The sequence below is a fragment of the Gavialis gangeticus genome, unplaced genomic scaffold, assembly GCF_001723915.1.
Source record: "Gavialis gangeticus isolate Ggan-Ray unplaced genomic scaffold, GavGan_comp1, whole genome shotgun sequence".
NCBI classification, from domain to species: domain Eukaryota; kingdom Metazoa; phylum Chordata; order Crocodylia; family Gavialidae; genus Gavialis; species Gavialis gangeticus.
In genome coordinates, this window is record NW_017729004.1 from 34,371,023 (window position 1) to 34,385,552 (window position 14,530).

At 42.6% G+C, this 14,530-nt stretch overlaps 1 long non-coding RNA gene across 1 annotated transcript; it reads left to right on the plus strand.

Annotated features, from left to right (window-relative positions):
* Nucleotides 1–3,002: 3,002 nt before the first annotated feature.
* Nucleotides 3,003–12,969, plus strand: LOC109291280. Its single transcript, XR_002095801.1, has 2 exons — nt 3,003–3,498; nt 12,927–12,969. It is a non-coding gene; the product is annotated as an uncharacterized LOC109291280 (long non-coding RNA).
* The last annotated feature ends 1,561 nt before the right edge of the window (nt 12,970–14,530 follow it).

Below are 14,530 nucleotides of genomic sequence, written 5' to 3' on the forward strand. Positions count from 1 at the left end.
CTTAGGAAAATGGAGGCAAAGAAATCATTAAATATGTTGGCTTTGTCATCTGGTGTGACAACCAAATTTCCTAACATGTTCTGCAGGGGCCCCACATTACCCGGAACCTTCTTTTTACCCCCTATGTATTTAAAGAAGGACTTATTGTCCTTAATCTGGGAAGCTAGTCCTAGTTTTATCTCTGCCTTGGCCTTCCTGACTGCCCCCCTACATCCCCGAGCAACTGAAGTATAGCCATCCCTGGTGATGGCCCCTCCCTTCCACTGGATATATACCTCCCTTTTGGCTAGGAGACATTCCCGGATGCTTTTGGTGAGCCATGGGGGCTTTTGTGCCCTCCTGTTCCCTTTGATCCTCGTTGGGATTACCTCCCTTTGGGCTTGGAGGATCGTCTTCTTAAGGAGCGACCACTCTCCTTGGACACCTGGCTCCCCTCCGCTCTGGGACCTCAGTGCTTCCCGGAGTATTCTCCTTAGCTCTTTAAAGTCCACCCTCCTGAAATCTAGGGCTGTTGCCTTGCTGCAGGCCTTTGCTACCTTGCGCTGGATGGTGAATTCCAGCAGGCGATGATCACTGTCGCCCAGTTGATTGCTATCCTCTTTATAACAACCATTTTTGTCTTTGCAAATTACCATCACCTTCCCATCCCACCCCATCTGCTCTCCTCTAACTAAATAATCCCAGTTCTTCCAACCTTTCCTCATGTCCTGGTTTTTAGTGACCTCTAATGATTTGTGTTACTCTTCTCTGGACTCTCTCCACAACTTTATTAAATAATCATGCCGCAAACTGACCTCAGTACTCCAGGGTGAAGACTCAGTGTTGAATAGACTGGAAGTGTTACTTTCCATGACTTGCATACAAGATTCCTGATCCTATATTCCAGTATGCTTTTAGTCATTTTTTTCAACATTGTGATCCACTATAACCCCCTGAACCTTTTTTGTAGCACTGTAGCCTACCTAGTCATTCCCAATTTTGTATTTGTGGATTTGATTATTCTTTCTTAAAAATAGTACTTTGCACTTTGAATTTCATCCTGTTTATATAAAATGAATTTTTCCAATTGATTGAGTCATCTGGGTTCCTCATCTTGTCTTCCAAAGTATCTGCTACACAACCCAGTGGTGTCTGCAAATTTACTATACTAAGTATGCATGCAATTCCATCTTCCAAGTCACAAATGAAGATCCTGGACACACCCTAGACCAGCAGATTCCAAATTGTGGGTTGTGACCTCAAATGGGGTTGCAACATCAGGGGTTGGGGTCACGGGATTTCTGCACTCACAGTGGGGCATGGGGCTGCAGTGGGGCTGGACCAGCTCCTGTTAGGAGCTGCCTCCACAGCCCACCGTCATGACTGGCAGCGTGAGATGTGGCAGTAGTGGCAGCACGGGGTTGTGCCCCCACTGCTGACAGGTGGACAGGGTACCTCAGCTTGGCAGCCATGGCAGTGCAGCACTCCTTCTTGTGCCAGATTCCACCCACTGGGCCAGGGAGCCCCAGGGGGAGGGCAGCAAGGCAGGGAGCCCCAAACTTGCAGCCAGCAGCCTGCATCCTTCCCATCCCATGGGCTCTGCTCTGGCTGTGCTGCCCACAGGGGAGGGGACAGATGGAGAGGGGGCAGGAGCCAGGTTCCACACTCCACTCTGGCCGCAGCAGCTGCTGCCTCCCATGGGCAGCAGCCGGGGCTTGGGCACTGCTGGGGGGGCAAGGGGCACTGCAGGGGGCAGGGGAGGGTCCAAGGCACTCTATAACCCTTTTGTTCCATGCTATATATCTCAAGCCTCTTCAAACTTTCTGCCCTCATGTCTTGTGCCATTACATTCCCCATTTTGTCTGTTTTCACATGCATCCCCATACTTTCTTCAACTTTCTCTCCTTACTCTCTTCCAACAATTGTTGGTTTCACAAGGTTTTTTAGCTGCCTTTCCCTCCTGCTCTAAGTACTATCTTAAGGTCACTTCTTACGCTTTGCTTTCCAAGATGGAATCCCGAACTCGTTCACAAAGTTTATTTAAAAAAGAAAGCAGTGAGAAAGTTAGGAACTACAGCCCCTGTGTTGATTAAAACCTGCCCTTTCCTTTCAACCCTGAACCTCTTTATTAGTTGTCCTAGACTGTAAATTGATTGAGAAAGGACCAGTCTTATTTTAACTGGTTTTAAAGCACCGTATGAACTCCTATAGGTCTGTATAAATCGATTTTAAAGTAATGAGCATAAGCAACAGTAGTGCAAGCAGTAGCAAAACTAGGGTTGGATGACCAGGGTACAAGACCCAGATGCTGATTATGGGGGACAAGAAGGGATGCTGGAATGGAGGCGGGGGTGGAGGGGGGGTGCCATGGTGACGGCAGGTGGTTGCTTTGCATAGGCTCACCCAAGGGCTGGAGGCTGCAGCTGTGCAGACTGGTATCAGCCTCGCTTCCCCTGTAGCGCTCTGTAAAGAGCAACAGTTAGAAGTCCAGGAGCTCCCCTGTGCCCACGACACAGATTGCTTGTTGAGAAGAGCCGTGTAGCTCAACACAGATATCGGAGATGACTGTACTCAGCAGCGGGGGAGTGATGCAGACTTCCACAGCTGGCTTAGTTATGAATGATGGAGGAGATATCGAAAGGGGAGTTCTGGCTGTCGAAAGGGGAGTAAGAGGGTGTGATATGGGGAGCCATACTTGCTGTCCCCACTGTGCAGAGCACAATGAAAGGTTTTTAGTATTTCCCATGCTTCTGGGCTTTGCTGCTTGCCATGGGGTGGGGCAGAAGAAATTCCCCTCTTGCCACTCCTGTTGCTACAAGTATCAGGGGATCTTTTTCACCTTTCTCAGAAGCATTGGGTAGTGGCTGCAACTAAGGCTGGGGTTTGTGGCATTGGTTCTGTTGGGACTAAAATCTGGAGGTTCCTGGCTCGAAGGTCTTGCCCCTCCACTCAGGATCAGAGCAATCGCCACATTTGGGATCAAGAAGGAATTTTACCCCATGGTCAAATTGGTACAGACTGTGGGGGTTTTGCCTTGCTCTGTAGCAGGATTTTGGCCCTCTTCTTAGGATCTCTCAAGCACACTTTAATAACCTGTGTAGCAGCAAGACATGGGCTACCATTGTCCCCCCTGCTTTACTTGTGGCAGTTCAGGGTGCTGTGCTGGTAGTTTTGCGACAGGGTTAACAGTTTAATTTTAATAAGAGGTTAGACAAGGATTTGCACAGAAAGGCATGGATAGGATGATCCTGCCTCAGGCAGGACGTTGCATTAGCTGACCTCTGGAGATCCCTTCCAGGCCTACTTCTCTGTGATTCTAATATTTGTGCCACACCTTGCAAAGGTAAAGTGCCGCATGCATGTGTATGTATTATTCAAAAGGTAAAACATTGCTTGTGGTCAGTCCATTCCTGAGCCTAATGATCTCCATTTTGTTTGAATTTCACAGGCTGTCTGCGAAGACGACAGAGAGGACTGAGTCCCTGTATTGTCTGAAGACTTCCTCCCTCCCCCCACAGGGTAGGTGGATACTTCTCAATTACACATCTCTAAGGCGATCATAACTCCAAAAAAGGTGCAGAGTCAGCTGACCAGAGAGTATTTATGGCATGAATTCATAAAGTATGTATTCAATTAAAATATGTAAAATGTTTCAAGGACGTGGCTTTGTACATTTCTGCAGGTTGGACACGTCAGTAATTTATGCACTGTCTGGTTTGCATGGTGTATGTGGCTATTTACTCTTGTCTTCAATTGAAATGTGCACCATAGCAACCCTTACATTATTTATGCTACCTCTGAGAGGCAGACCATTTTCCTGAGGAAACGCATGCACAGTTACAAATATAATGTCACGAATGTTTGAAATGCTACACAATGAAAAAAAAGTAGGGACTTCTGCAAAAAGAACTGAGAGTCACGTTGCCGTAGTCTGGAAAGTTTAGGCTCCTGCTCAGGGGAGAGAACAGGGGCTTTTACTTCCCTAGTTTATGATCATTTCCAAAGTCAATGTTTGAGGTTTTATGTACTAATACGTTCTCTCTCTCTCTTTCTGTTTCTCTGAGTTTTGAAGAAAGTCAGCGTCATGCAGCCCTGCTAGAACCCTCTTCACTGGATATGTACCAGGTTGAGGAGCTGAGCTCCCACCATACTTGACTTTTGTACCCTTAAGCTTCCTTTGGTTTCAGTGAACTGCTGCACTGTCCTTCCCCCTGGCCTTTTTGGCACACTTGGGTACAGATTATCTGCTGATTGCCCATTCATGGAGTACATCTCACAGCCTGGCTGCCTGAGATCAAATCTGTCCATCGCTTAAGTACCTTGGTACTTTGGCCTTACACTTCACTGTTTTGGAGAGAAGTGATAGTAGAAGCAGACAGACACATGCACTATAGGTTTGTCTATATATTTGCTGGTGCTGCAGCTTTGCTGGCAAAGCCCTGCTGGCACAGCCCCCTACTAGAGATATGGCATATGGCAGAATAAGGGACTTCTTTCTGCAAGCTTCACTTCTGAATGACAGGAGCCAAGCTGAGTGGAGCCCCACATCAGCTATGCCAGCAAAACTTTGCAGTGTAGGGATCTAAGAACCCCTCACACTTTTCTTTTGCTAGCACAAGATATATGTAGGTCTTAGTCAAATATATGCCTACACACATTTCTCTGCCTCAGTTTCCTCATTAGTCCTGAGTATCCTTTGGGCTTAAGTCAGAATACTCTGCTAAACTGAACCCCTCTGCTATGAAAGCATGCCTCTCTTGGTCCTCTACCCTGCTCAGCCTTCCTATATCTCATGGAGTCCTTATGAAATCCTCCCAATTTCTTTGTTTAGGGATTTCCCACTTTCCAAGACCCATCTCCTTGCTGTGAGCTTAGAGAAAGCTAGCATTGCCCAGGAAATAACCATCACATTGTCCCATCTAAATGGGATCCATTGAGGCTTATGTGAGACAGGAGTTTTGTGACACAGGCTAAGAGAATGTGACTGACTCCACATACACTAAGGCAGAGATAGCCAACTCATGGCATGCGTGCCACAAGTGGCATGGGCAGGCTCTGTGTGTGTGGCATGCAGCAGATAGGGAAGAGAGTGGGGAACACAGTGGCAGACAGGGCATGGAGCAGGAAGTGGAGCAGGAGATTAGGCAGAGGAATGGGATCAGAGTGGCACTCCGGGAGGATGTAGGGCTCACCTTTTAGCACACCAACCCAAAAAGTTGGCCTCCACTGTACTGAGATGTTCAGTGACACAGCTGTTTCATAAGATCAACCAGAATTAATAACTTATATATAGACAGGTTCCCCACATCGTCACAGTTGGCCTCATAACTAAGGAAAACATTTGGTAATTCATCTATGAAGCATCCTTTTTTTTTTTTGCCCCAAGCTAGTGGTAACTTCTGGAATTTAACTAAAGCAACTGTGTCCTGCTTTATACCATGGTTGCCTCTGAGCTGGGAAGTATTCAAGTCCTACCCTGTGCCATACTGCATGATATGGTATGGCCCCCCGTTAAGAGTACAGAGTTTCAGATGAAACTTGTATCACAGGCCTTTCTGCACATCTCTGGCTTTCAGGGAGGAAGCCTGATGTTTGCTTAGACCCTTCTGTTTGTAATCTCAGTTGGTCTGTTCCTTCCCAACTATCTGCATATCCATTAGGTCAGGATATACTGGTGATATTCAGCAGCACATGGAGCAAAGCATTTGCCAGACATCTGTAGTCCATTCAGAAACAGCTGATATGTTAACATACAGCTCTGAAAAGTCAGTTCATTTGGGGCCCTTTGTAATAAGTTATAAACATCATCTATTTCTCTGCATAATAGGTCCCCAAAGAAGGAGGTAAAAAGAAGGTAATACATGAACAAACTTCAGAGCACATCAAAGCTTTTCATTACATGCCATTTATTAAATGTGAGTCTGTTAACGGGCTGTCACTAATCAGTGAAGAGTGATCCAGTGAAAGTTTTATGGCCTCATTTGCATTGAGGGTTTACATTAGGGGTGAATTTTTGCAGCATTCCAAGTTTCAGTCCATAAATACATTAGGTATAATGTGGTCAGTTAAAGCGAGAGGATGAAGCGGCTTGAGGGTGCACAGAGACAGTGAAAAAGAGCAATGAATTTGTATTTTGGCAGAGATAGAAGCCTGAATTTATGTCAGCATCCACAGACAAGTGAAATAGCCCAGTGTTGCACTGTAGAAGTGATTCAATGAGACACTTGTCTTTAATGACAGATCTTAATTTCTGTTTGTAATAGAATGAATGGGTGTTATGCAACATTTCTCTCATCTTCCAGCTGTAGAAAACAACTACATCTGGCACATAAAGTAACAACGGAATGTATCTGAAGGCTGCGCTGTTATTCAAACCATAGCTACACATACATGTTCAGATAACTCACAGGAAAGGAAGAATATAGCCAGTTTGTCAGATGACAATACATTAGCTTGGAGGAGGGGGAAAAATGAAGCCAAAAGAGATTTTGTACAAAAGAGATTTTGTACTCCAGATAATTTAAAATAAAGAAGAGGCTCTCTCTCAACAAATTCATGTAAACTGGCAGAGCCTGAATTATACAAACAGCAGTTTAAAAAACATTAATGCAAAATTAAGAGGGATGTTAATGATTTCACCATGCAACAAGTGTGCAACAGATGTTAGAGGCCTATCGTTACAAAATTGTGTGGTCTGAGCTGACAATTTACTGTGTGTTCCCCAGCATTTATCTGAAGATAAGGCTATAACAAGCATGCTGTCAGCTATGTAAAATACAAAGTCTACACAAAGAGGAAATGCTGCAAATCTGACAATGGTGCTTTACATTGCTTATTCTAAAACAAAGCTGCTATTTCATAGTATTTCAGAATGAGGAGTTAATAGTGCCAGAGTTCTTGTAGCCAGAAATCTGTCAAACTCAATCCCAGCGAAGACCCACATTCTTTCCAATTTCCTTGATCATACTGTGGCTGAGTTTTCCAGTGAACCACAAGTTAACTGGCCGGGTCTTAAAATGGAGCAGTTCATTTTAACTGCAGTTGACATTTGGATTCTGAAGATGTATCCAGCTTTCATGGTCTGTTATCCCCTATTTGGGTGAAAAGGCCTCAACTATTATATGCCCAAAACAGAAATTAGTGAACCAAAGACTAAAAAGAAGTAATGCATGTAACAGTGGCATATGGGAATGTTTTGGCTGTTTTAACTTGTCAAATGAAAGTTGATTTGTTTCTTGATTTTTATATTTATTATTTGTTTCTTAAATTGCAGCCTGTTAATTTTCTTAGTGTCAGATAATGGCAAACCAGGATGGCACAAAAATAATACAGCTCTTACACATCCAGCTGTAGGAGGCATACACTCTTTTGAATTACAGGGACCATTCCTTAAATGTACTGAGTTGTTCTCTACTTAAATATTTTTACCTACCAAACAATAATAAAACTTTGGAGAATACAGCACATGCTTACCATTTGAATAAACAGTTTGCTTGCAAATGAAAGGTTTTGCTGACAGGCTGAATAACAATGTCATTTGAGCAGGTTTGCAAGCTAAATATTAAGGCCCCAATTCTCAGTGACAGAAAGGCCTTTCTACATCACATTGGCAGTTTAAATGTGACTTCATGTGGGAGTAAATTACATGCTTGATGGGTGCATCTACACAAGATGCTAGCTGCTCAGTAGCCAAATAATACTGCGCAGTAGCGACTCACAGCACAGACAATGCTAATACACTACTGTGCAGTATTATTAGGCTACCATGCACTAGCGTCACTTAAAGGTGTTCACGGGCAGTACTGTGCTGCACAGTGACTCTGGTTACTTGCTTATATATGTACTGCCACTGTGCGGTAGCGTCTCATGTCAACATGCCTGATGACTGCAACCAGGTTTTAGGTTAGATGAGAATCATCCTTGTGGGGGTTTTTTTAGATGTAGTATGTTCATGTGGGCTAAGAATCAGGGTGGAATAGACATAAAATTCAAAGTAACATTCATGCAGCATATGGGTTTTGCTGTCAAGAGTATTAGTGAATCTCAGCTGAGCCCTTCAACTGAAAGTGATCGATGTCTTTACATACTGTGTGGGCAGCCATCTTCTCAGTTAAAAGAAGAAAGTAGATGAGATACATACAGACATACATTCATGTCTGTTTTTTAATACCCACACTTAATGGTTTTGGTGCATGGCATTTCAATAGTAATTAATGAGTGGATATAGTTAAAAGGCATATCATTATGCACATGGCAGTTCCAGACTTATTTCTGTGCCACAGTGATAAATGAAGTGAATTCACAGCTTTTTTCCAGTCACTTGGAAGATGTTCTGTAGGCAAAAAATAGAAAGTGTTAAATTATTAAGGATCAGCCTCTTTGCATATGAAAATGGTATAGTGTCATATTAAATACACTGTATTAAGAGGTCAATTAGAGACCTACTTTGAGTTAATGAAATTATTTCTTTTTATTTTACATTTTAAAATGCAATCTTTCAAGGGATACTTTAAATTAAGGGAGCAGATAACATTCAAGTAATCTGGGCCAAAAAAGTAACTACTAAGAAGTCCATGAGAATGATATCAGAGGGTAAGATACATGTGTAAAGGTGGGTTGTAAGGGGTTTTGCTTGTAGCCTTGTTGGTCTAAGGACATAGGCAGACAATCTTTGGGTCAATCTGATATCTTTTATTGGACTAACTAAATAGTTGGAAAAATTGTTCTTTGCAAGCTTTCAGGCACAAACACCCTTCTTCAGACATAGAGAGAGTCCGCTGGTGTTGTGTGTGCTCTCCTGGGTGAAATAAAAGCCAAAATGCAAAATGCAGGTCTGTGAAAATGCAAGTGTGGCAGTGAGGATCAGAGGGAATAGGAGACAATAGGAGTGAGATAGCTAGGCAAGGTGGGGGGAGGGGAATATCCAATTACCTGTGGGTGTACAATTCTCACAAGACAGCCGCTCTCTCCCGAATCTCTCAATTCTAATCCTCGTTGGGAATTTACAAAACACCTTTCATAGATGAGCCTGTGAAACTTCAGTTCATAATTCTACTGCATACATTAAATCATGGACTAAATATAGACATTTATATTTATTATATATTTATTTATATTTATATGCTTTATGGCATATTATAACTTGCCTGCCATCAGATAACCCCAGGTAATCTGCCTGCATTTTACCAGCTACATTCTACCACCAGGTCAACATTCCCCCCCACCCCAACGTACCTGTCTCAGTTTTGCCAACTATTTAGTTGGTCTAGTAAAAGAAGAAAGTACATTTACCCAAAGAACCTTGTCTGCTGGTGGGTTTAAGGCTTTTAGAATGTGTATATTTTTCATAGTTCACTTATTACTCTATTATGGACATGAATGAGTCGTCATTTTTGGTGCTATTTGCACATGTGAGAAATAAATCATTAAAGTAAATCTGTACTTCAGCTTTACTTCCTATGCTCTTGCCTGTGGCTTTGTTTAGCAACACATTTAAGCACTTGCTTAAGTTCTATCATATTGGAATGTAGGATTTATCTTAAGTTTTATGGGACTTAAGTTTTATGACTAGGAACTGTTTTTGTTTTGGAGACATGTTCTCTGCAGAGCTTAGCAAAGAAAAACAGTACTTCATAATTGAATGAAATATAGTTGTGATAGTAGTTTGAAAACTCTATTGGGCATGAAACCAAGAAACAATTTTGCATTTGCAGCTGGATAAACTAATTGGTCATTTCCACATCCAGTTGCTAAGACTTAAAATGGGGATGTTGCTATTAGCATTAGGCAGAAACTTATGGTGAGGGGGGTTAGCTGGGCTTAGTTATTTAGTTTGAGTGGGTACATCTACACATGGCCATACGGTGCTGTTGTTACTGTGCTGTCATTTAGTACTTCCTTTTGGAAATACTAACTGACAGCACAGTAATAGCCCGTACTGCGCCATGCTGTTTGTGCATGGTTGTTTCAGCTGCTACGTCACCGTAGCAGTGTACTATAAGGATGGAGCACATTGTTACAGTGACATAGCTGTGGCATCATGGTTTTTGCTCATCAATGCTACGTTGCCATAGCACATTGCTACGGTGACATAGCATCATGTGTAGACATGCTCAGAGTCTCACAAAACGTGACGTTGATACATTGGCCCAAGTTAATTGAGCTGGACCTCATTAATCAACCAGATATTCCATCTTTCAGGATTCATTTTTCTACCTCATTCACTTTGTTATTTGTGTGCCATGATGTTTGTCTTATTTCTTGGCACAGTGTGTCTCTCTTGATCTGATTCCACTGATTTTTCCCTTTCAAACAACAGAGGAAAAATGGGAAAATTGTGGAAAACAGAAGGGGAGAATTAGGTCACGCTAGAAATTCTGAAACATCAGCAAAGCTCTTGTTTAAAGTGATTAATTCAGTGACCTCTGACCACCCGGCAGACCTTCAATTTGCCAGCAGAGGATAAAAGAGTCAAGACCTGAATGAGTAAAGAAGGGATGAAGGTCAAGTTAATCCAGTAACTGAAAAAATGCTCAGAAATAAAAACTATTTCCCCCTCTTCTCTGGCCCTTTTCATGCATCCCACTGCACATAACTTATTTCTGGAGATTTTGGAATATTGTGTATGTGTGTATGTTTATTTGATCTGCCGTGGTTGATCTAGAAAGCAGAACAAACTAATGCTCATAACAGTGCAAAGTGTCATGCTCTGCATGTCTCTATAAGAAAAATAGAATGTACTTACAAAATGTTCTGGGGTAAAGGTTAAACAAGATACTGCAGGCAGCCTGTTACATTTCCATCCTTATGTTTATATTACTCAATTTAAAGTGTATATGTTTGTAATAGAAAGAGATGGGTTTGTCGGTAGCACTGAGCACTTTTTGCTTGAATCGCTTGTAAACCTCCTATAGCAGAATATAATCTTTCATCTATAGTTATAAGCCTTTAAGCTGCTTATACTATTTTTGCTCTAAATTCAACTTTCATTTGGACAGTCTCCAACAACTGGGAATAAATTAACACTTAAAAGGCCTGTAATAAATTCCAACTAATGTAATCAAAATTAGTAAAGGAGGTATCTTGAAACAACTTCTTCACTTTGGTTATGTTGTATACACTGTTACTGCTGTCCCAGAAGCAAATGCCTGACTTTGCACAGTACTGGCAACCCCCGCTTAACATGGTTTCGATCAGTGCTATTTCACTATAGCACTCATTTAAAATTGATACCTGGTTTCACTGAGCGCTCAGTGAGTTTCGCTATAGCGCTCAGTGGAATCAGCAAGTTTTGGTGGGAAGGCAGGGAGAAGCAGCAGTGGTGGCGGGAAGAAGCACTGGTGGTGGCAGCGGCAGCAAGTGCGGTGAATGGCAGAGGGTAGGGGGCGAGCATGAACGTGAAGCTGCTCAATACACACTGGTGGGGCAGTGGAGCGTCCCATGGGAGGGGAGGCTGTTTTGCAGCCGGCCGGGAGCAAGGCTGGGTTTACAGCTGGCTAGGCATGTAGCAGGGATGCTGCAAACTCCCCTGCTCCTGGATGGCTGCAAACATTCACCCCGCTCCTGTGGGATGCTCCACCGCCTCAGTTCACCAGCCGAAGCAGTGGCGGCGGCGAGAAGTGCAGGGCCTGCACCAGTCAGGGCCAGCAGGGTCCTGCACCCAGGGTGGGGCAGCAGGAGTGCAGGGCCCGGGGCCAGGGTTGGCAGGGGCCCATGCCCAGAGAGGGGCAGCAGGAGTGCCGGTGCCCAAGCTGGCACATGGGGCTGGCGGGTAGAGGCGGCGGCGGTGAGAAGCAGTGAATGGGGGTGATGGGCATCAATGCAGGGCCTGTGTTGGTGCCCGGGGCCACGGCCGGTGGGAGCCCAGGGTGAGGCAGCAGGTATGCAGGCCCAGACTGGCACATGGGACTGGAGCAGCCAGTGGGCTAATGGGGAGAGGCAGCGGCAGCAAGAAGCCACGGTAACCAATTACCTATATTTACATTCATTCCTATGGGCAAATGGGTTTCGCTTAGTGCATGGTTTTTCTGGAACCAATTAAGAGCGCTAAGTGGGGGTTGCCTGTATCTGCTAACCTTACTATAGTCAATAAGATCAAAAGACATTGTGAATTTAGAGGCTTAAGGTGGGTTTAGGTATTCCAGCTTTTGTAACCAAGGGCGTACAAGGGAGTGATGTGGCTAACATTATGCCTGACCACCTTTAACTCACCTGTCCGGGTGACAAGGGTACCTATGTGCCATTGGGTTGAATGGGGATAGTTGTTCACACAGGCTTGAGCAGAGCTTGAATTTGTGCCTCTGGAGTTATGGTGTAAGTTAGAGTAGTGCCTTTCGTCAAGTCATCCTTCTGTATGAATAAGCAGCCATACAGAGATACAGCTTAAAAATATTTGTGCTTTAGTACTTGCTTATGACTCAGGAAGTTCCTGAACGTACTGGCCCTTTTTATCTGACACAAGTAACAGTCTGAATGGAAACAAAGAAAACGTGCAATAAAACTAGACTTGTAGTTCATCCCAGCCATGCCACATTGTTTAATTAAGGGCTAATCTCTAAGGTTTACACATTATTGTAACAATTTACTAGTTTTATGTGTGGCTTAGAGACCATTTTACAGCAGCAAATGTTGAGTTATTAATAATGATTGGACTTTACCATAGGAAATAGAAAGATAAAATGCAGGACAAACACCTTGTCTTCACAACACCATAAATGTTGTAAAAGCCAGACAACAGCCTATTAGATTTTAGTCCTCCTCTCATACAGAAAAGTACATGCTAAAAGTATGCATTAGCTCGTATTTCTTAAGTCGTCTATTTTCCTTATAGTTTCTCAAATGAAAGCATGACAAAACCCGTAACTTTGTTTACAGCTACACAGCACACTTGCAATTTGAGTTTTCTTTGACTAAATGATTATCTCCTTTCTCTTCTTCTGTTTCCACAGACACATGAGAGGATGTTAGTGGTGGAGATCAAGTTGTTCAGAACCTTAGAAACAGAAGTTCCACAGCCAGTACTCAACTGTTTGTTACTGGACTCAGGAACTATAAATTGTTATTTTTTAATAGAATGGAAAATCCTAATAGTGCAAATATGAGTGTACACTGTCTTGAATACAACAGACTTAATTCTTATTCATTGTCCTTACTGTTCTTTTGACTTCCTTCCGTAGTTTCATCTGCCAACTGAGAGGTTGGATTTGGGCCCTGATGCATTATGACGAGTATAGAGTTTAAGATGAGGTTGAGTTTTACTTTTGATGGGTGTGATATGATAGAAGAGCAAAAAGGGCTCACTTTTTATAATTAATCTTTCATGGTATTATTTTTCAAGCGCCCTAAGTATGTGGTGTTTTATAGGTGATTTACCTGAAGAACAAGTAAACCGCAATTGGAACAAAATGCATGAAATATCAGGATAGGTAACTGGGAAAAAGAGGCTGTTCTGCTCTTTGGAGAACAGGGGTTTCTTAGCACAAATCTTTCATGCTCTTGATTTAATGTCTTTCTTGCTAGTTACATACAGCATATTAATTCTTCTTGCAGCATTAACTCTAGCTGCACAGACCATTGTAAGTGTCCTGGAATAAATCCAGACAATGATTCCAAGAATTGATGCAATATATGCTAACTTCCAAACATGGCAACCTGGATAGGAATGGAGATATTGCAAGTGAGAGTAACAGAAAGCACTGACACAATGCATCACAACAGATTCTTCCCAGCAGTTAAGATTTATGATGTCAACTCCACAATGCAGAGATGTAAATGAAAAGAAAAGATGGGAACACTACTGATTTATTGGGGCAGGCACATGCAAACTTTAATAAGTGGATCTTCGACACACAACCTTGAATAGACTGTTTGGCTCTTTTCCAATATATCAAGGCACTCAGTAGTTGGAACTGTTACAGAATCATTCTGGAAACAGTCCATTCTCAGATTTTCAAAAGTTATGTTTTAGAAAAGCAGCTTTGCTAAGCTACTGCTGTTAACTTGTATGAGTTTTCCTGAAGTCAAAACTGAATTTATGTGGCTATAATTTTCTAGAATCAAGTGAATGGGTTTTTGGAAAAGTCATCTCAAACCATGCATGGATTCTCAGACACAATCTCCAGTGTAACTTGGTGTTTTGGGAAGTTGATTTGCTATTAAATATTCTTGTTTTAGAAGCTGATGATTACGGAAAAAAGGAAGACATCCTCATCTTCAGTAGCTTGCCATAGGTAGAAGACAGGGCAGGCAGGGCAGACTAATGTGTTAGTCTATAAAGTGCCTTTCTATCCTGCCTAATTTCTAACTAATATGGCTAACTACCTCTCTTAGGAAATTTGGATAAACTGATCTATCCAGTATGTAACTGATTGTAAGACTTGTGTGTGTGCATGCATGTGTCTGTGTACTCAGCTACATAATTTCTTAAATTTACATTGGGGTTAATTTCCAGAATAATTTTGTAAACAATCCAAAATACAAAGTAATTATTTATGCTCATGTATTTGTATGTGTATTTATGTATATGCACACACATATACTTCTGCTTTTTCCA